Below are 20,624 nucleotides of genomic sequence, written 5' to 3'. Positions count from 1 at the left end.
AAACTGGAAAGGGCTGCAAGCCCTTTAAAGGACAGGTTCAGATTTGAAAGTGATTTTTCCTGTATTGGAGAAATGGCCTAAAATCAATAGCATGAAGTTCAGTATGGGTAAGTGCCAGTACTTTGGATAGCACTATTGAAAAAGAGCTAAGCAAGGATTACAGAGGAGCATAACTTGACTGTATATCCACCATTGATAACACCACAACAACCTTAATCTCATTCTGTGATACTAATGTTATATAGAATTTCTGGGAGACTCCACTTGGCATTGGTGAAACCTAATCTGAAATATTACCATAGTGAAGTTGGATGTAGTAAAATTAGAGAAAATGGAGAAGTGAACGGTGACAATGATAAAGGTTAGCAAACATGACTTATGGGGAAAAGATGAGAGGACTCTGTTTAGAGGGTGAACCTTTAAAGTTTGCAGGAAGGGAGATTTAGATTAGGTATTAGGAAAAAAAAGGACAGTTAAACTCTAGAACTAACTACAATAGGAGCTTGTGGAATATTCTTCATTGATACTTCTTAAACACAGGTCTGATGCCTATGCACAGAGTATGCTCTGGGACTACTGGATCATGTTCAATATTTGAAGACAGTGAATTTGGTGACTGTAGCAGTGGTATTCCAAACCAGTTTACTCTGATCCCCTTGTTTCTGGGATTAGCCTTAAGTCAAGCGGTCAACTTAAAATGGGATAGGTTAAGTTAGCTAACACCCATAAACAAAGCCTTATTTAGTTGTAATGTTTGTCCTAGGATTAGGGCACTTCATTTTAGTTAGCTGAGTTCTAAGACAAGGAAATGGTAGAGTTTAGTCAACATGAGCTAGCAGGTGTTAGATAAGCTTCATTTAAATGTGACCATTTCATTTCCATTCCCAGTGAAGGGGAAAAAATCAACAACAGAGTAAGGTGTTTTTTTGAGAAGAGAATAGAAATTTAAATTCAGGCACCAGATGGAAATAGATTCTGAACTAGCATAATTCACCTCTCTTGTCTGATGCACTGCATGTATGACCTACCTTCTACAATTTCATCAGCAGACTTGAATCCTTTCTCAAGATCTCCTTTTTCTATTTTCCTTTCTTCAGTAATGTTTGAATTATGTTCTATTACATCGTGCAGAAAAAAACCCAACATGTTAATTGTAATTCAGAAAGTCAGATGATTTTTATATAGTACAATCTTTCATCATCCATATGATCCTTTTTCAGATGGACAGGTGGTTGTAGCTAAGTATTAGAAAGAGCAGGATAGTTGTTCCCCTTCCACCATCAAAGAGAGCTTCTGGTTTTTTTCATTTTTTGTAGTTCATATCATTCTCTTCTTCCCCCAGATTAGGAATACTAAATGCCTGTTAATGGCATTCAGAGCTGTTGAAAATATTTCAGAATCAGATTGCTTGCTACTGAAAACCTGCCAGACTTGAAAATTTTCAGAACATGGATGCAGGATGTGTGATTCCAGAACTTCTGCAAACATAAGCTCTCAAATTTAATTCTATACTGACCTACTCCTGCTGGGAGTTTGACTCCTGGAAGCATGGAATTGCTCACTTAAAACTTTCTGAATATTCTTTAGCAATTTCGTCCTAGATCTACAAAGACCAGTCTCTGACATACTGGATTAATAAGTACCTAATAAGATTTTTTTTGTGTGTTTCTAAAAATAAAACTTTGGAGGCTATTTACAAACTTTTTGCACTTCATTTTCAGAACCAATAAAGTCATATCTCATGCCAAAAAAAACAAAAAAACAAAAAAAAAAGAAAAATCCAAAGCCTGGCAGAGCTCAACACAAGGAAGTAAATAGTGAGTGAAGTGACTTAAGAGCTCTGTCAGACAAGGAATAAGAGACAGACTGTTACCTCAATGGTCAGAATTGGCTCCGGATCTTCATATGCTATCTTTAACTTTTCAGCCCCGCACTTTGCCTGAGCCAGTGACTCTGCAACCACAGCACGGGTTATATGACCAACACAAATCACCTGCAACACACTAATGCATTACCCAAGGAAAAATCACAGGAATGGTTAAGTTCCTGCACAGAGTGTTTCGTGGAAACAGATTCTGCTCAAATGCCACTTTTATATTCTGTTTCTCTAAGAATACTATCCCAGTGCAGACTTATCTTCATTAGAGGAGAAGTCTATTAGCATCTTTCATCTGCTGCAACTTTTCTGGTATTAGAAATGCTGCTGACATCAATAGTCATGAACATTTCCCCCGTGTCCATCCTGAGGTGGCCAGATACTGTGCCGAGTAAATCCCATTTGGCACAGACTGCTTTCCTTGTCTGTACTCAGAAAGGAGGGGAACTCAGACAAGAAGGAATAGAGAGGTAAGAGCAGCACATTAGGAATTTTTCCTGCCCCATTGCAAATACCATGCAACAGCATCACTTGTGATGGATACAGCCTGAGGCCTGGGCCGTTCTGTACAGCCACACTGGCTGCATGGATCCTATAAATTTCTTAGCTCTGTTGATGCTCAACAAAAAGAAACAGTGTTGTCTCCCTTAACCATACTGTAGTGTATAATCTGGCAATTAATTTCATATTGGTTCCAACTGGGCAATTCTTATTTTGTCTCATCTTTGAAAACTCAAATGCTATGGTTATTTCATTCTTTCTCAGAATCCATGACAATCACTCATTTAACAGCCCGTAAGGAATCATGGCTGATTCATTTAAATCCCAAGTTATTTCAGGGAGCTTTTCCTTTCTCTCTCACTGGAGAATGGTAATTCTGTTCAGCCCAGCCTGCCTGGCACTGCATTAATAGCTCTTGCACTTATTGTCATTTCATTGCAATAAGATGATACTTGCAAACTCACTTTCTTTTTCTGTAAATAACTGAAGCAAAAGGTCCAGACACTCCTCCAGAAGCAAGAAATACCTTAGCTTCTGCATATGCTTGCTCAGCCTTGCCGTTTTCCCCTGGAACATCTCTTATGTCACTACATCAACCACTCCTGGCACCTGAAGGGCTTCTGATGCGTCAGTTGGTCTGGAAAGTAGAGCATTCACGTAAATAAGTACATGGTACAAATATCTCTAGTACAAGTAATTCAGTGAACTTCAGGACAGAAACAAAATCCACTTGTTATTCTCACCACAGATCTCTACATAGAGAAGAAAGTGGAAAAGTGTTGATTAGCATATTGAGAAAAAATAAAGGGAAGGCATGAGCATCTGTGTGTGCATGGCATAGAACAGCTCTTCAAATTCTAGTTCCAGTACATACAAAATCTAAGAATATATTTTCTTACTACATTTTTTGTACTAAAAGTGGCGAATGCAGTAATATGGACTCTTCTGTCCATATCTGACACTATTTAAAGCACACAGTAAAGAAATTCTTACCTCGTTTGTAATGCATACTTCATAATATGGCCAAATCAGACAATAAGAACAGAAAATACTTGTTAACGCACTTACATGCATATAGTTTTTTCTTACTTACATAATTTTTGCATGGTCTTTAATACTGGTGACCACAGCCAGTGGAAGTTCTCCATCCACTGGACAAATGTCATCAATGTAAACTGCTTCACCAGTGGCATGCTTAATACCAGACTGGTGCATGATGGGGCAGCCCACAGGATCTTGTGGAGACTGTCCTGGGTCAACATCCTGCAGAACAGGAACATGTTATCCTCAAGCCAGAACAGTAATAATAGAAAGCTTTACTTAAAAACACTTCCTGAGACATTTTGTGATCATAAAATCCATGTGGAAACCGTCTAGATTTTAAGACAATATTCGTGGGAGACATTATAAAGGGCTAATTCCATTTTTAGAATTTCTGCTATATTGGCACCAAGGTGCCCTGACAGAGGTCTGAGAAATATACTATGTTAGATACCATTCACATGTCTAGTAAATGGCAGTCTCTTCTACAGAAACATTGCATTAAATAAGTAGGAAAAAAAATTAAAATCAAGAGAGAGAGACGTAAAAGGGACAAAATGACACAGTGGAACCACAGCAGAAAAATCATAGAATCATAGAATGCTTTGGGATGGAAGGGACCTTTAAAGGTCATCTAGTCCATCCCCCCTGCAATGGGCAGGGACACCTACAACTAGATCAGGTTGCTCAGAGCCCCATCCAGCCTGGCCTTGAATGTTTCCAAGGATGGGGCATCTACCACCTCTCTGGGCAACCTGTTCCAGTGTTTCACTACCCTCATTGTAAAAAATTTCTTCCTTACATCCAGTCTGAATCTACCTTCTTTTAGTTTAAAACCATTACCCCTTGTCTTATCACTACTGGCCCTGCTGAAAAGTCTGTCCCCATCTTTCTTATAAGCCCCCTTTAAGTACTGCAAGGCCGCAATAAGGTCCCCCCACAGCCTTCTCTTCTCCAGGCTGAACAGCCCCAGCTCTTTCAGCCTTTCCTCATAAGAGAGGTGTTCCATCCCTCTGATCATTTTTGCGGCCCTCCTCTGGACCCTCTCCAACATGAGAGCTAAAGTCTTCTGGATCTTATAGCTAGGCTCTCTGCCGGGTCCATACCGCTTCCGATAGCATCCTTGTGCAAGTCACGCTTTTACAGACTTGAGCATCACCACTGCTTCAAATAATCATATTTCACATTGTTTACTTCAGAGAAAACATATCTGAAATCAGGAATATATTCAGGGATCACTCTTAATTCCTTCTTGCCCATCTTCCTAAAGAGATAGGTAAATTAATATTCTGGTCAGTGTTGACTAGACTAAAAAATGGTTTCATCCAGGATTTTGCTAATTAAATTCCCATCAACAATCCCCTCTATTATTTCAAAGACAGCCTGGAACCTAAAGCATTTCAGACATACTTAATGAAAATACAGCTTTGGTGCTCTCTGTTCTTGAATTGCTGATAATTCACATTGACTTGAAACAGACTATTATCAGGGACAGTGAAAATCTTCCAATACTTATGTTTTGGTTCGGCTTTTACTGAGTAAAGAGTTCTCTGTAAAACATATCTTCTCAGTTTCTTAAAGGAGAACAAAAAAAATTCTTGGCTGATGCTGAAAGTTTTGGTGGAAAACTGATAAGAAGCAGCAAAAGTTTGATTTTAAAAGTTTTTCAGTTTTGCAACAAAACAAAAATATGAGTGAAAATTCTTGATGAAATTTGAATATTTTTGTAATTGAAATATTCTACTGAGCAAACTTTTTCACATGCCAGCTATGTCTCCCTTTCACACTGTAGCTTTGCAAATAAATCCTTAAGGCTTGAACAATCACAGAGATGTTGCAGTAGGTTATTTCATTTATTTGTACTGAGGCCCATTGGGCAGTTTAACTAAATTTTGCTGAGTTCCTGCATAGATGAAGGCTGTGCCTCTGTTTCAGCTGTGCCAGGACAGCCCAATGCTGCACAACGCCTTGAGGGCAAGGTGTGCATCTGCACCCTGAGAGACCAGGAAATTCATAAAACAATAAAAGACTTCCCACAGGGTCAACTGTTTCAGCAGCTTCACATTAAAATTAGAGGAGGCTTAGGAATGAAAAGTTAGAAAGGCAAAAACTCATTAAAATAAAGGGTCTGTGGCAGTCCCAGCTACAAACACACCTCACCTGATAGATTTGGACACTCCGGGGAACACCATTTTGTAGCATGCCCAAACCACTCATGTTCTCCTTTGAGAGCTCAGCATACCTGAAGGGATACTGAATGGAAGGTGATGTCAGAGCAGTGTTGTCAGACCCTTATTTCTAAAACAAAACTTTTCCCCTCACATATTTTGAAGTAAAGCCTAGCACCTTTAGCCTTTCCTCTCACATCCCCGAATCTTTAAAAAAGCAGAGTTTTCCTGCAGCCTGTGTGCTGATGCAGGTATGCAATTCTTGTCCGGTCCTTACCATCTGATATAAAACCATGTAACACTTCCAGATAAAATCTGAAAAGGAAGCTGACAAGCAGAGGTCTTCTATATTCTAATTTTCCACCCAGAGCTGATGGAGGGAGAAAAATTTCCTCTAGCACCAGTCTGCAGCACCAGACTGTAGCTTTGTTCAGCATCTGATCGTTCCATTGCCTGGTAGAAAAATAGACTAACATGAACACACACTTTTTTATAAGTAACAGGCAGCTAAAGCTGTTGTGAAGTATGTGGGAAATAATAAGTGAATCAGCATAAATTATAGCAAGAAAGAACCTATTGTTGGGGAGGATAGGTCAAATACAGATTGTAAGAGGCTGATGATGGGATCTCCACTGGCAGAATCAAGCAGACCCCACGCAGCACACCATGACTCCTGCATTTGTCTTAAATACATTAAGATATCCAGTTCCTTCCTATGAACTTCACACAGGACTTTCTCGCACTGAGTGTGGTTGAGCCAGTGCCTCCATATAAAATACTCAGATCTACAGTGGTGTCTGTGCCTGGACTGAAGAGGGCGCGCATTCCAGAGTTCGCTATGGACAAAGCATTTTTCTGACTTTCAGCCTGTCTGAAGGCTGACATAAAGTCATCCTAATGGGAAAAAAAAGGAAGGAAAAATTCCATCAATGGCAGAAATTGATTGTAAGAAAACAAATCTATTATTCCTATATTTAGTTGTTACCATTGTTCAAAGAAAGCAACATTTTAAAAGAACATTTGCTAGAATTACTGTTTCAGTTAAACTTATTGTTTTTCTTGAAGTACTAAGCTAATCATAGACAGGCATACCAAGTGGGGACATTATTTGAAGGACAGGGCATTATTTGAGGTTATTTACATGTAAGAAAACATGCCAAATTTTAAATCAGTGGTTTAATGACTTCAGAGTGCTGGAAAAGCAGTCCTGGTATAAGCCACTTCATATATGGCTGGTATGTTCTTTGAATTCCAGCTTAGAAAATAGCATTTTCTTCTGCAGGACATGGAGGCCCCACTGTGCTAAGGAACCTTATTTTGTGAAGATTTTACACTCAGAGATGCTACATTTTACGCTACAGTAATGGCATTTACAGATGGAGGTGCTAGAAACAGCTGGGCTTTCTATTGTCAGAAATATTTTGTTCTGGAGACAAACGAACATATTTCCAAAGCAAACATAATAGCAATTTCGTTCATGATCAGGCACAGATAAGTCCTTTGAAGAAGATGTATAAAGTGCCCTTTCTGTAGCCCCCGAAAGAAACTTCAGATTCAGACAGCCACAGAACTTTTAAAGTAGGGGTTAGCAGGTTAGATCTGTCACTGTGAGTGTGTGATACTCTCACAACAAATGTAAAACTCAGGATTTCATGTTGAACAGTGAGTCTTGTCAGAGATGGAAAATCCTCTCAACAGGATTTACACTGCTTCTCTGGAGCAACGTTCACATCAAGCTACCCAAAACCAAAAGCCAGCAGCTGACAGGAACAAGAGGGAGAACTGACAGCCAGGTTTCCATCTACACTTTCTGTTGACAAGTCTTGCAAAAAAAGTGTGCATGTGCCTTTTTGTTGTGTCAACAGAGTTAATCAAAAAGGCAATTCAGCGTGAAAGTGAGTGGCAGAAGCAGCCTGCCCCAAAAATGGTGTTAATTTCCTGTGGTGAGACTGCTTACTATCACATTACTCATGTGATGACAGACAGATAATTTTCCTGCTCTTCAAAGTGAACTTTTGAGTTTGCCAGCAGCGCTACTGTCTTTTATTCATTTTGTTGTCTCCACCTCTGTTGTTCTTAGGTGCAGCTGTCTCTCTCCAAAAGGCAAGACTCTGAAATACCCTCTGGGATAGCTTTGGTTCTGTGGTACAACTTGTCATGGGACAAAGCAGGTTGGGATTTCTTTTTTCTTTTACTTTGTGGAGGGAACTAACCCATTCCTCCTTAATTTTCTTTTCCGGGCTGTTTGTCTCTCAAATCACCACTAAGGCTCAAATCTTCTGGGCAGCAGAAGCACTGTTGCTGCTGCCAACACAGATTATGCTTTTGCAGGCTTTGAGCTCGTGGGAATCCTGTTGTTTTTCATGGGAAATCTGCCATGGCCAGCCAGCCTCTCATGGGCAGAAGCACTCCTCCAGCATGAGGCCACATATGTTTAGTATGCTGTATTGCAGTGGGCAGCTACTCTGGGGACTGACCCACTGATATCAAGGTTGGCGGAGACTCCTGTGGTCACTCCCTCATTGATTTCAATCAATCACAACACACTAGCTTGTAGCTGGGTCTTCCTCTACTTACCCCGTACTTTTCCTCACATCCACTAGAGGGATATCTAAGAACACAGTAACAATGACACCATTTCTTCTGCTTCTAACCGTCTAAAGCCCCAGGCAACGACAGCTCAGGCCTGTTCAGTGTAAATCGCTAATTAGTGAGAAGAGGCCAGAAATGAGCTTTATTGCTGAAGACTGTGTGATAATATGGCATTTTTCCTGGGATATTCAGGCAGCCCAAATTTCTGTATCTGGAAGGGGCACAAGTGCACATTTAAGAGTGGGGGAAAAAACAGTAAGACGCCCAAAGAAGTATGAGATGATTGCCAGCTGGAAGAAGTGGGAGAGGTGATGGAGGGATGCCAGAACTTTCTTAGCTACTTCCAAAGCAGTAGTAACCTGCATGTTTCAATGCCCACTGAAGATAATGGAAATATTCCTAACAACTGCACTGGAACCTGAATGAAACCTCTGAAACATTGGGGTCTTACCTTTGTAGAGTATGGGGTGAGAATAGAAAAAATTACCTCCTTCGGCTTTATGTCTGCATGCTCACAGCCAGCAAGAAACTGATCATTTAAAAGAATCTGCCGCTTACCATCTGTTGGAGAAAACTGTACTCTGTAATTGAATGTGGAGCAAGAAGGAAATATTTCTGCACTGCAGATTCAAATTTCATTGAATCGGTGCAAAAGAATATATTAAGGCCAATATGGCCTTAGCACAGTCAGCTCCATTCAGGATCTAGCCTTAGACTGCAAAATCCTTTGAGTGGAAAGGCCACTCTTTATGATACATGTTAAGTGCAATACCTTTCTATATATGAATGCTATAGTCCCCCATCACACATAAAATACTGAGTATTTTAGACTTTCTAGAAAAAACATGTCTTACAAATGCTAATAATATTCAGGAAATCAGTGATTTAAATATGGCTATTCTGTTTCTGCTCAAAGGCTCTTAGGCCATTAAATCATTAAAGCACAGAAAGCTTTTAAGAAATTACCAAGCACTGTGATGAGATGGAGAATCAGCCCTGTACATCTTTAGTTCAAAGACAGTAGAAATTGTTGCCAAGATTTTCCAAAGTACCCATGGATCCTATGTGACAAGAGTAGGACCTGCTTGGGCTTGATACCTGGAAGTGTTATTTAAACATGGTGCACATGTATACACACAAGCACATAAGTACCAGTGACTTCAGGAGAAGTTTCGAGGTGCATGGCCCTAGAGAACGAAAAGAAGTTTTTCTTAAAATGAGAGAGACATAAGCAATATAAGCAAACAGTGGTGGAGTTACAAGATAAAGCTAATCTGTCTGATAAATGGAGCAATATAGCCAAAGGCAGTGTAGAAAGGAGACCTTTCGACCTGTCAGGCCTGCCCACCTCACTTTCATGAGATTGCTAGATGTTGTTTCATTTTGCCTTATGAAACGGAAAGACAGTGTTTTCTACTGGCAGACACTTTTTGCCAGTTAAAATGACAGGTGAATACCAGGATAATGTTGTCCTCCATCCAGTAACATGTACCATTCTAATTCATCTAGGAGATGCATAGTAGTGTGTCATTTGAAAACTATAACTTATAGCCATATTCTCTGTTGCAGTGTTCTGCCCATCCAGCAAAGATATTTGGCAGGGAGTCCAAAGCTTATCTTCCGATGCCAAATCGAGGACAGATTTGCCAACTGATAAGACTGGGTTCAAGTCCCATGTTGATCCCCTGCTTACAATGTGTCCTTCTAAAGACTTTAACAAACAGCGAGGTTATTTTTAGGCTTGCCCTTCTTACATGTAACAGACATCTGTATCATAACCTCATTTTATTCACTTAAAAGGACTGCTGGAAGAACTTACATTTGTTTTGTTCAATCTTAACTGAAGTTCTACATTTGTACTTTTTAGTGTGATTTAATTTGTTGTTCCCTTCAAAAGTTCTGTCTCATATCTGTTGAGAGAGACCGGGTTTACTTTTCTGCTCCCCGCCCTCCTAAGAGATGGCCATTCCCTTAATTAAAGAAAGAAATACAAGGTATTGAGGTAAGGGAGTTTTAAAGGAAAACCAGGGACAAGATCAGAGATGCCTAATACACGATGGGTAAACAGCTATGTGTTGATAGTCAAGCTAAAGCATGTTTGGCTGCAGGGTGTGCAGTACTTTACCAGAGAACCCCACTTTTCTTCTTTGCTCAGCCTCTTTCAGTTCTCTGCTCAGCCAGTGAGCAGGGATACCGGGAGTTTCTCTGGTTACAGTTCTCTGGATATTTGCCCCTGCTAACTAGTGTAGGACTCCCAGTTATTTCATACAACTTTTGTGACGGTATTAACTATTCAGCATTACAAGGCATGATCCCAACCTCACCCAGCTTTTCTCCACATATTTGTAAGTGACATTCACACAGATATGTCTGTAGTGTTTGCTTATTTACTGTCACTGCTGAATACACACTGCCATGCTCCTGATCTGTTCTCCAGCTAGAGTTCTCAGGTGCTGCAAGAGAGCTTTGTAGGTCTTTGTTTTCTCCTCTGGAAGTTTTGGGACTGCCTCCATCGGGATGTCTCTGAGCTGGGTCAAGCAGCAGGCAGCTCCTATTGCTAGCCCTGAGATCAAGTAAGTTTAAAGAGCGAAATCATAGTGCCACAATGTAAATGCAATATATAGCTGATAAGGCCTCTAAAGATTTGCTTTTGTACACAGCTCTTGTCAGCAGGAAGACAAAGAGAAATGATAGCAAGGTGCAGTTTATATGACATGCAATAAGAAGTGCAGGTACTATTTGTTTATTCAGCGATGATTCCTAGTATACACACATACCTGACAAATATACACTGCGTATTTGCACACACCAATGCACATGCCTTTTTTGTGGTCACTCATGACCAGTGAAAACATAAAAAAAATAAGGCTGACTTAGGGCTTTCCTCTGTTTGCTGTCTGCAGAAACTTGAGATTTGAACAAATATATTTTCGCAGAACAGTTTCATAAATTGTCTGTCACTATCCATCATCTCCAGACTGCAGGTGAGCTGACGTACTGGTTAAAAAGCTTGGTGAAATGACTGCTACAGAGAGAAAAGAACCAAAACACTCCACACCAATGACAGTCAACAGTTCTTATTGCTTCTGGTTTCAAGATACAAAACCCAAGTTAATTCAGTCACCACTGTTTGTACCATCAGTAGAGGTAACTTGGAGACTTACCATCATCTGCGCTACTCACAACATGCTTTTCTGGAATCCTAACAGGATGGAGAACGATTGGGTGATAGACACCATGGCAATTTTTTTGAGTCCTGAAAGGCAAAGTACAATAGTATGATTGGAGATCTGTTTAAAGAATTAACCATAACCTTTGACACGGAGACTGAAAAGTTCAAAACCATTGTAACTAAGTAGTTTCAAAGTCTTATGTTTTTTTGTCACGTGGTATCTTGAATATCACATTTTACTGCTTTTACCAGGTCGACTTCATCTGCTTCTTTCTGCAGTTCAAATGCTGATCTGAAGTCCAAAGTCCAATATTCTCTTTCCTGACTCTTGCTCCTTGTTCCTCTGGACTAGTTTCTGGTCCTTTCCTATATCACATTCAGATTCCACCCTCACCTCAGAAATATTCACAATTTCACACCTGCTTCATCATGTTTCTAGCTACTCAATCCCCCTTTCTACATGATCTACAGAATTCCCTTTTTCTCTTCTTGTGCAATGTCTTTAAAAAAATCTCTTCCCAAACTTGTTTATACCTGTAGTAATTAGGTTATCTTATGAACTCTCTCTGTTGTAAACCTCAGGCTTTCTATGGTAGTCCTCTTGGCTGTGCAGTAACTGGTTTAGAGCCTGATCCGATGACGACAGGGGTCTTTCTCTTGACGTGAAGGGATTTGAAATTTTTAGACTTAAGATTTGGTGCTTTGCCAAGTACTGCATCATGGAGGTATACTACTGAACAAATGCCATGCCCTTTACTGGGCAATGTACAGATAACTAGAATACCCAAAGGGTTCTCTTTTGATCTGTGCCTTTACTGTCCCAACAGTGAAGGAAACATTCTTATCAAATTCCTCCTGACTGATTACTCCCTCCAAAAAAAGTATACTGACAATTTATAAAAGTAAAAACCCCGACATCCATAATACGCAGAAACTAGCCAGTGCTTGGATATAATGGCATATGGGGTTACTCTGCCCTTTTCATGGGCATTATTTATTTTGTGATGCTCAAGCTAACGTGGATGTGAAGTGTTTGACTCTCATCAGCATGAGCGAGTCCTTCCTTATTCACACAAATTGTCTCTCTGAGATTACTGAGAGAAGTTAGGCAGCACAAACCCTGGGCTCAGGTGATGGTGATACTAGTCCTAATCTAGTTATTGACATGCTGCAAAAAATCAGAGGAAATGGCATTGGCCTAAATATTGAAGCACAACCATTGCAGTGAGATAATGCATTTAGGATCCTCAGAAGATAAAATGCAAGATTATGTGCCTAGTGCATAATGTAATCCCTGTGTCAAAAGATCTTTTGTCCTTCCATACCCACACTGATGTTCCTGACAACCAGGGGTGCCTTTGGATGCTTGGCTTTCAGCTCCAGAAGCTCCTTCAGGCTAGTGGGTGAAAGCTATGTTGTTCTCTTGCCATGGAAAACCAGAGTTGTTCTTTGCTGCTCTTGAGCCATTCTCTGTGGTGGAGATGACAAAGATTTGGTAATTTTGACTAATGTCAGTATAAACCACCATATTGATAACTAGGACACTGTGTCATGATAGACAGTGAGACATTAATAGAGCTCATCAGAGGTTCCTGAAGTGCTGTACAATGCTGAGCTTTTATTGTAACTATACTATTGCCCAAGAAACTGAGATGAGAACCAACTAAATGACTTGGTAAGAGACACACTAAATGAGTGGCAGGAGAAGATTAGCCTTATGTTTGCCTTTCTCCTGCTCTGATGATTCTGAAAGACACCCTTTATATATATGATGTAAACAATAAAGCAATGTGACTGGACTTTGTGGGAAATCAGGATGCCAAAATCTCACTGCATATGTGACGGAATACAAGAAGTGTATTCTCTTAGTCAGGGAGGATCTCTGCCTCCTCATTTGCTGAGTGTCTTGTATCCACTGTACTAGACCCAGGCTAGTTTCTACAATATGTAAAATGTTTTTTAAAATTAAAGTACCTATTTTCCCATTTGTCTGCAAGGACTAATCTTTTCAGAAATATTGTCTCCTTGGGATGGTTGATCGGTATTTACATTTTCATTTCATCAAAGTGTTTTTCAGACACCTCCTGTCTTACAAGACTAAACATATCCTTTTTTTCCCCTGAGAATACCACATATGTTCTTTCAATATTTGACAAATGCCATGTGGAATATTGGTTTCAAAATATGCAAAAGCAATCACTGAGAAACACCTGTCTTTGCAGACAATGCAATGAACAAACAGACCAGTGGACAAGGCAGAGAACTGTTGCAACTATGGACTGGCCTTCTAGGTAAAAGACATGCCTGAAACATGAAAAAGAAGCTTAGTGTCTGTGGAACCAGTCATAATCTTAGTGGTGTGGGCACACCTCCTGCCATAGGAGAATCTGTCACTAAATATTACTGCCTAGATATCTTCACAGCTGCATTTCGCATGCTTTTTCCACTACTCCAGACATTTAAAGCATATTCACCAAGCAGGTTTAATTTCTAAACACAGAGCTTAATGACCAACCTGTTTTAATCTACTGAGAGCTTGAAACAGACTACAATGGGATTTGAACGAGCTCAGCATAATCAATCAAGGTCATGTTAAAGACCTTGTGTAGTCTGGAGAAGCAGTTCACTCCTCCTGGCAACTCAGTCTGACCATGTAGAACAGATGACGGCACCTTCTTTCTGGCTGAACAGCTTTTTGAGCCAGTAGCAGCTTGGCCAAGATTTTTAATCCAAGGTTTGCAAAATGTCCATTTAATACTTGCATTCTTAAAGCATGCGTCTCTCAAAGGCAAGTCAAGCAGCAGAAAGGCAAATTTGTCTTCCACTTCATGATTTCATAAAGGATCTTATGCCTTACTATGCGTGCTCTGCGCTGAGAGGCAATCATTAATCAAGGAAGTTGTACTCTATGACAAACGTTTAGAAAGCCAACTGCCTTGCAGCAAACAGCATTCTGTAATGCAGTAACAAATCAAAGAACCATGCTATGCTTTCCCAGAACTCAAATGAACTTCTGTGCCTCTGAGGTGGTTGTGTAATAGCAGTAAGAAGTACCTGTGAATATTTGCAAAAGGAGTGCAAACAAGGAATTTCACAAGAAGCTGTTGAAACATGAGTGAGGATTAAAAAACCAGCCTGGACCTGCCTGCTTGGATTCTACTCAGTCTGGTCTCGGTAAATCCTGCACTACCATTTTCACAGCTCTCTTCTCTTGCTTCTCTCTGCAGATCATGGGCACTTTACACCTCCTCCTTTCAGGTTCCCATCTGTCCTTCTGTGACTTTCCAATAACTACTGCAATAAACCCTCTTCTTGTCTCTTCAAGTCCTTTGTGTTTCCTGTGGACCTGCAGCATTTCCCACATGTAAGTCCAGTCTCAGGTTGCCAGGGTCTATGTACCAGTTGGAAGGAAACAATGGGTCCTGTGGTCACTTGAATCCAACAGAGAATCACAAGACAGAAAAGATGGAAAAGGTCATTTGGGAACTTTCAAAGAGACCACTATATTCCACAAAAAAGGCCAACTGGTCCAAAATGAAATGGTTCTGAGTAAGGAGTTCTTTCGGGAAAAGTCTGGAAACACAGTTTTGGTTCTGGAGAGGCAAACAATTTCTTTTTTGAAAATTTGAGCTATTTGTCATAATGACAACATGTAGATTATCCACATTGAAATGCCTCATTATGTTTGACTAAAACTGGTATTTTCTGTTTATCTGAGGATAGATCTTTCAGCTTAACAAAACCATCATGTTTTCAATGTCTGCAGGAACTCAGTCATGCTTGCATGATGGCAAAAGTCAATAAGGCCTACCATTAGTTCAGGAGGAAATATAAATTCCTGTGTTGGATCCACGGGTGGGAATTCTTCTGGATTGCAAAGACCTGAATGAATCTGCAAAGAAACTGGGGGGAAAAAAGGAGAATGCATATTTTCAGAGTAAGTTGCAAGTCTTTGTCAACAGATGAGATTCTTTCCTGAGGTGACATTGAGTTTTGACACTTTATAGGTTGAGTTGCATTCAAAAATTCAAGATGCCCAAATTGATTTTTAATGTTTAGTTCTGTTATACCTATTCACAAACTACTCTAAAGACAGGAGACTATCATACTAATCACTCTCAAGCCTTTGTTTGAAATACATCAAGCATCAAGAAAGATCTTGCAGTATTTCCTGAAACTGGTCATAGCAAATGTGTAGCAGCCACATTGGGTGAAATGTCTATTGTGTGAAAATGCGGTGCTGGATGGTATAGTTGTGTTCTTTTCATAAACTGTGCCTGTTAAGGAGCTTTCTGACAGAGGGAGTTTGGCACGACAACAAACAATGTAGCAGTCCATCTGATCAGAAAGACTTCTTTTCTGCTTAGGTAGAGCCTCTCCATCCTTGCAAGAACCAAATGCTGTCAGCACACCATAAAAATTAGCTCTTTCCGCTTGTCTACAGATGTCTCTTTTCTGCTAGGCCTCTTGTGAGGCTATGCCCCTTGTGAGGCTATGCATCTTCTGAGCTTTCAGGAGTTTACATGAAAGGAGACTCTGGATATGCCGTGTTACCAGCACTGGTTAGTTTTTTTCTGCCTCACTGATTCATTTTCAGAATCAAAAATCTTATTAGACCAGATAGCAACAGCTCTCAAGTATATTGAATAGGAAAAGAAATTGACGTATCCTAGTGTGAAATCTCTTATCCCTTTCCCAAACAGTCATTTTCTCTGGGCACTCTGAACAGATCGTGCCCATGGTAACTATAAGATCTGGCTCTGGATGACCTAGTCTACTGACTGACTCCAGTGATGAAATGGCAAAAAATTCTGGCTCTCCCTTGATCTTCACAATAATTAGGCACCAGCTGTTTAACTTGGATGAAAGCAACTACGAGGAATGTAAATCAGTGAAAGCCAAATAAGAGAGCACCCAAAGTGCTGTTTTGTAACTGGCAACTGCTGCATTGCCAGATTCATGCTTCAAACAACCTTGGCAGCAGCTGGCCAACAATTTTCAGTTCTTAAAGGGGCAGAGACAATACATACGTGCACAAACATACACACAAATCCAATTACACTCCTTGGGGCTCTAAGGTTTTTCACTGTCAAAACAAGTTTTCCTCCAATCACCAAAGACATTTTACTTTAGAGGCTCCTTAAAGTTTTTCAGTCAGAGGAAATTTATCCAAGGAGTTCAATTCCTCATCATGAAGTAAGATGGAGTCCTATTAGGGCACTATGGCCTCTTCTTGCAGGTGGATGAAGACAACAAATTCTGAGATGCACACAGGGAATGGAGGACCTTTCTGAAGGCCTTATGTGTACTGGAGTTTCCACGTGTACCCTTATACATAATAATTGTGGAACCTTTACCAGAAGAAACACAAATGAGGTCACTTGTGATTTTAGAATGTGCATATGTAGAGTGAGAATAAAACAATGTGTATTTTGAAGCGATACCAATATATCGATTACTATAGAATGCAGAAGAATGAGACACTTCTTCCCTGAAGATCTTGGAGCCACTAACACACAGTAACGCTTACAAAAGGCTTTACAAGTACAAACTGACATTGCACAGGAATAGCTTTGTTTCATCTTCAGAAATTCAGAGTTGGTGTCTCAAGCACATAGAAACAAGACATGCTGATGGCTGCAGAACTTCTGTTAAGGGAGTTCAACTTCACATCAAGACCAACTTTTTTAAGAAAGGTATCTCTGATCAACGGGTTTCTTCCTCACAAAACAAAGTTGACTTAAATGTTTAATATTAAGATCCACACTCTCACAGGAAAATGTCACTAAATAGGTCAAACCTGTCTGTATTCTGACTATACAGCAACGCAGATATGCTTGTGCTACCTTTCTGCAGCACCGAAAGCACAGAGCACGGAGTTCAGTCTGGGCTAAATGTCCAAGGACAGGAAAGTAGCTGCTGCCATAGTTCAAGATGGCCCTTTTTTACAAATTTTATAATGCAAACAGGAGATAATAAAAAAAAAAAACCCTAATGTAACTTACCTGACCTCCTGTGGTCACAAGATGAACACAGGCTTTCTTCCTCATCCAAGCAACATTGTCTGGTTCCTCTCAGCTGGCAACATATTGGCTCCTAAAGAAATCATATCCTACTCTATAAAAGCAGTGAGGCAGCTTTGTGCTTTATTTGTAAATTCATGTTTTGATTCTTCCTGTTCCAAAACAGATTTGTTCAGTCACTTGAAGTTGCTCCAGGAGACCTCTTAAACCATAGGGCCCTAGGAGCAAGTTCCCTTTGGGTACCCAACTATCCATAAAGTAAACAGAAAAAAATCAAAATTCTTTCAGTGGTGCCTGGATCAAGTCATTGGAACTGACACAAAGGATTCTTAAGTGCATTGCAAGGGTAGATGTAAACGTAAAGTCAGTGGCAGCTGTAAGTGCCCAGCACATTTAAAAGCTAAAAGAGCTGGATTTTCCAAAAGCTCAACCAAAAAGAATTTCCAAATGAAGCTAGATTCCAGGTAGGTACTTCGAGGAGGCTCAGCCTTTTCAGATACCACCAACTGTCCCAAAATAAGAAACACATTTGAAAATATTGACCTACCCTAGCAAAAGATGTGTAGCTGTCTATAATTGGCCTGTATCCTACGCAACAGCAGGGATTTTCAGAAATATTTAGCCAGTGCTAAATGCCACTGTGTATCCCATTTGAAGTCTCCAGTGTGAACCACCTTTTTATGATTTTGAGATGTCCTTAAACCACCACAGTTATGACAAAATACCGCTTTGGAACATCATCTACTGCTCTTTAAGTCAAATCATACTTATGACCTTGGCAAGCAAACACTTATCCCTTATTATACTGTTTACGATTTACTGGCTGTAGGCCAGTAGTAGCATTTTGACTATGCCACTATGACCATTCATGAGGAAAATGCTCAGGGCAATCACCTAGTTAAAGGATAATACTTGCTCCAGTTTAGACCTTCATGATCCTAATTCCTTGATATGAGAATAGAATAAAGCCCAAGACTTTCAGTTTAGACGTCAATCATACGCTAAATATTTGTAATCATGAAGGACAGAACACAGACCATCTCCTCAACCAGAGCTTCAGCACAGACCAGTCCGAGTCAAGACTCTTGGAAAACTATATTGAGAAAAAAGAGAAAGTTTAGAAAAGATTCTTAAAGCTATGTGGTCAGACTGTGCTTTTCAGGGACAAGCCAGAGTGGAGGAAGTAAAGACCTGACCTAATCCAAGGGAAACCTCTGGCACACAGGGAAAATGTGTCTAATTTAATACCTGTCAGTCTGGTTGCCACCTGGAGTCACTCATCCCTTATTACAACATATGCAGTATGTTGTCCTCAATGAGATGGCCAGATGCCATGCTAGTGACTAAATTAAACTGACTGATGCTCTTTATTCTTCCCCATCCCCTTCTGAAAGCTGGCATCCTACATGGCATACGGATGGATAGCCCTGTGTTGTGGAGATTGTCATGTGCTCCCTGCATGGTAGTAGATTAGGAGGAGTTCCTTCCATGCTCCATAAAGGGCCAATCACAACCCAACAACTGCTGTATTAATTCCTAAAAACACCTGTTCATCTAAAACAATTCGACAAAATTCAGAGTTTCTAGAATCCCTGCAGAGACTGTACATTGCATAGACTCACAGCACCTTCTCGCAGATCCCAGCTTCACTGCAGACATAGGACAGGAAAATCTCATTATCTTGTAGTCCTACACAGTCCAGCTTACTCTCACATGAATTGGATGAATCCTGGTTTTTATGCTTCCAACCCCTTCCACAGTAGTGACAGCAGCACCATGCAGTGAGCATATGGGGAGAAGGCAGGAGTTGGCAGGACAATGTCTTTGAGGTGTGAAGGAGAACTGTGATGTTAAATAACTTTGTCATATGGGTCCATGGAGGAGGAAACAAAGGATATATACTCCAGCTAATCTAGAAATGCTCCAATTGAGCAGAAAGATATAGGGAGAGTGATCTGCAAGCATACAAAATCCTGCGCTTGGACCGTGAGAGTACGCATTCTGCTCCTACAGCTGGGACTTCGGCATTAAGCAATAAGCTTTTCCAATTAAAGAAGTAGAAAGTTAAGTTTAAAAAAAAAAAAAGAAAAAAAAAGTACTAGATATTTTGTTGAAACTCAAAGTCTAGAGCCAGATGTGATGAGGTCAGGCACAGCATTTCTAATGGAACAGTTTCAAGAGCTAAGGAGAGAAAGAAAGCAGAACTCCTCACTTTGCTGTGGGCAAAACTGTACAATTACAACGTAATGTGTCTATTGCTGAAGTCCATGGAGATTTTATCAATGGTCATATGAAACACCTAGTGAAGACTTATTAACAGTGACATATCCTCAAATAAGCACAAGAATCAGGAGACGCAGATGACAAAAGGGCTGCTGAAATCTCAAATCACAAAGAACACAATTTAAAAACATCATTTCCCCAGAAAGTTGGGGGTGGTTGGTATTGGGTTTTTGTTTTGTTTTTTTTTTTCAAAGATTGAAGAGAGAGGATCTAAATCTCTGTTACTGCGTGACAGTGAGGCCAACCTTGTAATCACCTTTGTAGAGGAAGGCTATAGGTAAGGATTTTAAATACGTACCAGAACTCCCCAACGTCCATCTAAATGGAAAGAAACTAAATATTTCCCAGTGAATGTCAGTTTTCTCAAAACACTAAGTGACTATTTGCAAATATCAGTGTAAGGATACTGTATCTGCTTGGCAACTGGATCATATGTGGATATCATCACAGTGCAGGCACCACAGCCTCCTACTCCACAGCCATATTTTGTACCTGAGAGATGGACTGTAAAGGAGACCACTAAAGAAAAAAAATTACAACATTACAACAGCTATTTTTTCTTTATTTTCTTCTGAGTCTCCCTTTTTTTATGTGCATGTGCAGAACTGGAGGGATCTTCTGACCAGACAGCTCCAGAGACAAGAAAATGTGTACAAGATAGATGAAAATAGAGCACATAAAGCAATGAGAAGGTTAAGGACAGAGAGAGAAATGAGTGTGAGGCAGACTTCCAATACAGAGTTTTTCGGTCTCTACAGTCAGTATCTGGTAAATTCCCAAAAGACTGAAATCAGGACCCTGTAAGTGGGATGGGCTGAACAAATACAGCAATAGGTCGTCTTATTAGCCTTACTCATAATACTTTCCTAATCCTTACACATAATTATCTGTATCTTGCATTTGCAAAACAGTACCAGCAGATCTCAGTATGTTTCCAGTGCTACTTCCTGAACGTGCAAGGAGTATAG

The 20,624-nt window shown here is 40.1% G+C and overlaps 1 pseudogene across 1 annotated transcript in view; it reads right to left on the bottom strand.

The window, feature by feature from the left end:
• Positions 1-20,624, bottom strand: part of LOC104010255 (aldehyde oxidase 2-like) — a 44,979-nt pseudogene that overhangs the window by 20,217 nt on the left and 4,138 nt on the right. The window contains exons 3-20 of the transcript XR_015698740.1: positions 20,064-20,160; positions 19,067-19,195; positions 18,441-18,466; positions 17,921-17,961; positions 17,356-17,446; positions 15,162-15,253; positions 12,672-12,820; positions 11,343-11,431; positions 10,590-10,741; positions 9,798-9,889; positions 8,630-8,741; positions 6,299-6,480; positions 5,864-6,042; positions 5,579-5,671; positions 3,471-3,640; positions 2,904-3,014; positions 1,874-1,993; positions 1,029-1,125 (exon numbers count right to left, since the gene is read on the bottom strand). The product of XR_015698740.1 is annotated as an aldehyde oxidase 2-like (transcript). The remainder of the gene's footprint in view (positions 1-1,028; positions 1,126-1,873; positions 1,994-2,903; positions 3,015-3,470; positions 3,641-5,578; positions 5,672-5,863; positions 6,043-6,298; positions 6,481-8,629; positions 8,742-9,797; positions 9,890-10,589; positions 10,742-11,342; positions 11,432-12,671; positions 12,821-15,161; positions 15,254-17,355; positions 17,447-17,920; positions 17,962-18,440; positions 18,467-19,066; positions 19,196-20,063; positions 20,161-20,624) is intronic.

The sequence above is a fragment of the Nipponia nippon genome, unplaced genomic scaffold (genome assembly GCF_047370975.1).
Source record: "Nipponia nippon isolate SJK-2023a ecotype South Korea unplaced genomic scaffold, ASM4737097v1 scaffold_5, whole genome shotgun sequence".
Classification (NCBI taxonomy): Eukaryota; Metazoa; Chordata; class Aves; order Pelecaniformes; family Threskiornithidae; genus Nipponia; species Nipponia nippon.
The sequence above is the reverse complement of the archived record's forward strand: the minus strand, read 5'-3'. Positions and strand labels throughout refer to the sequence as shown.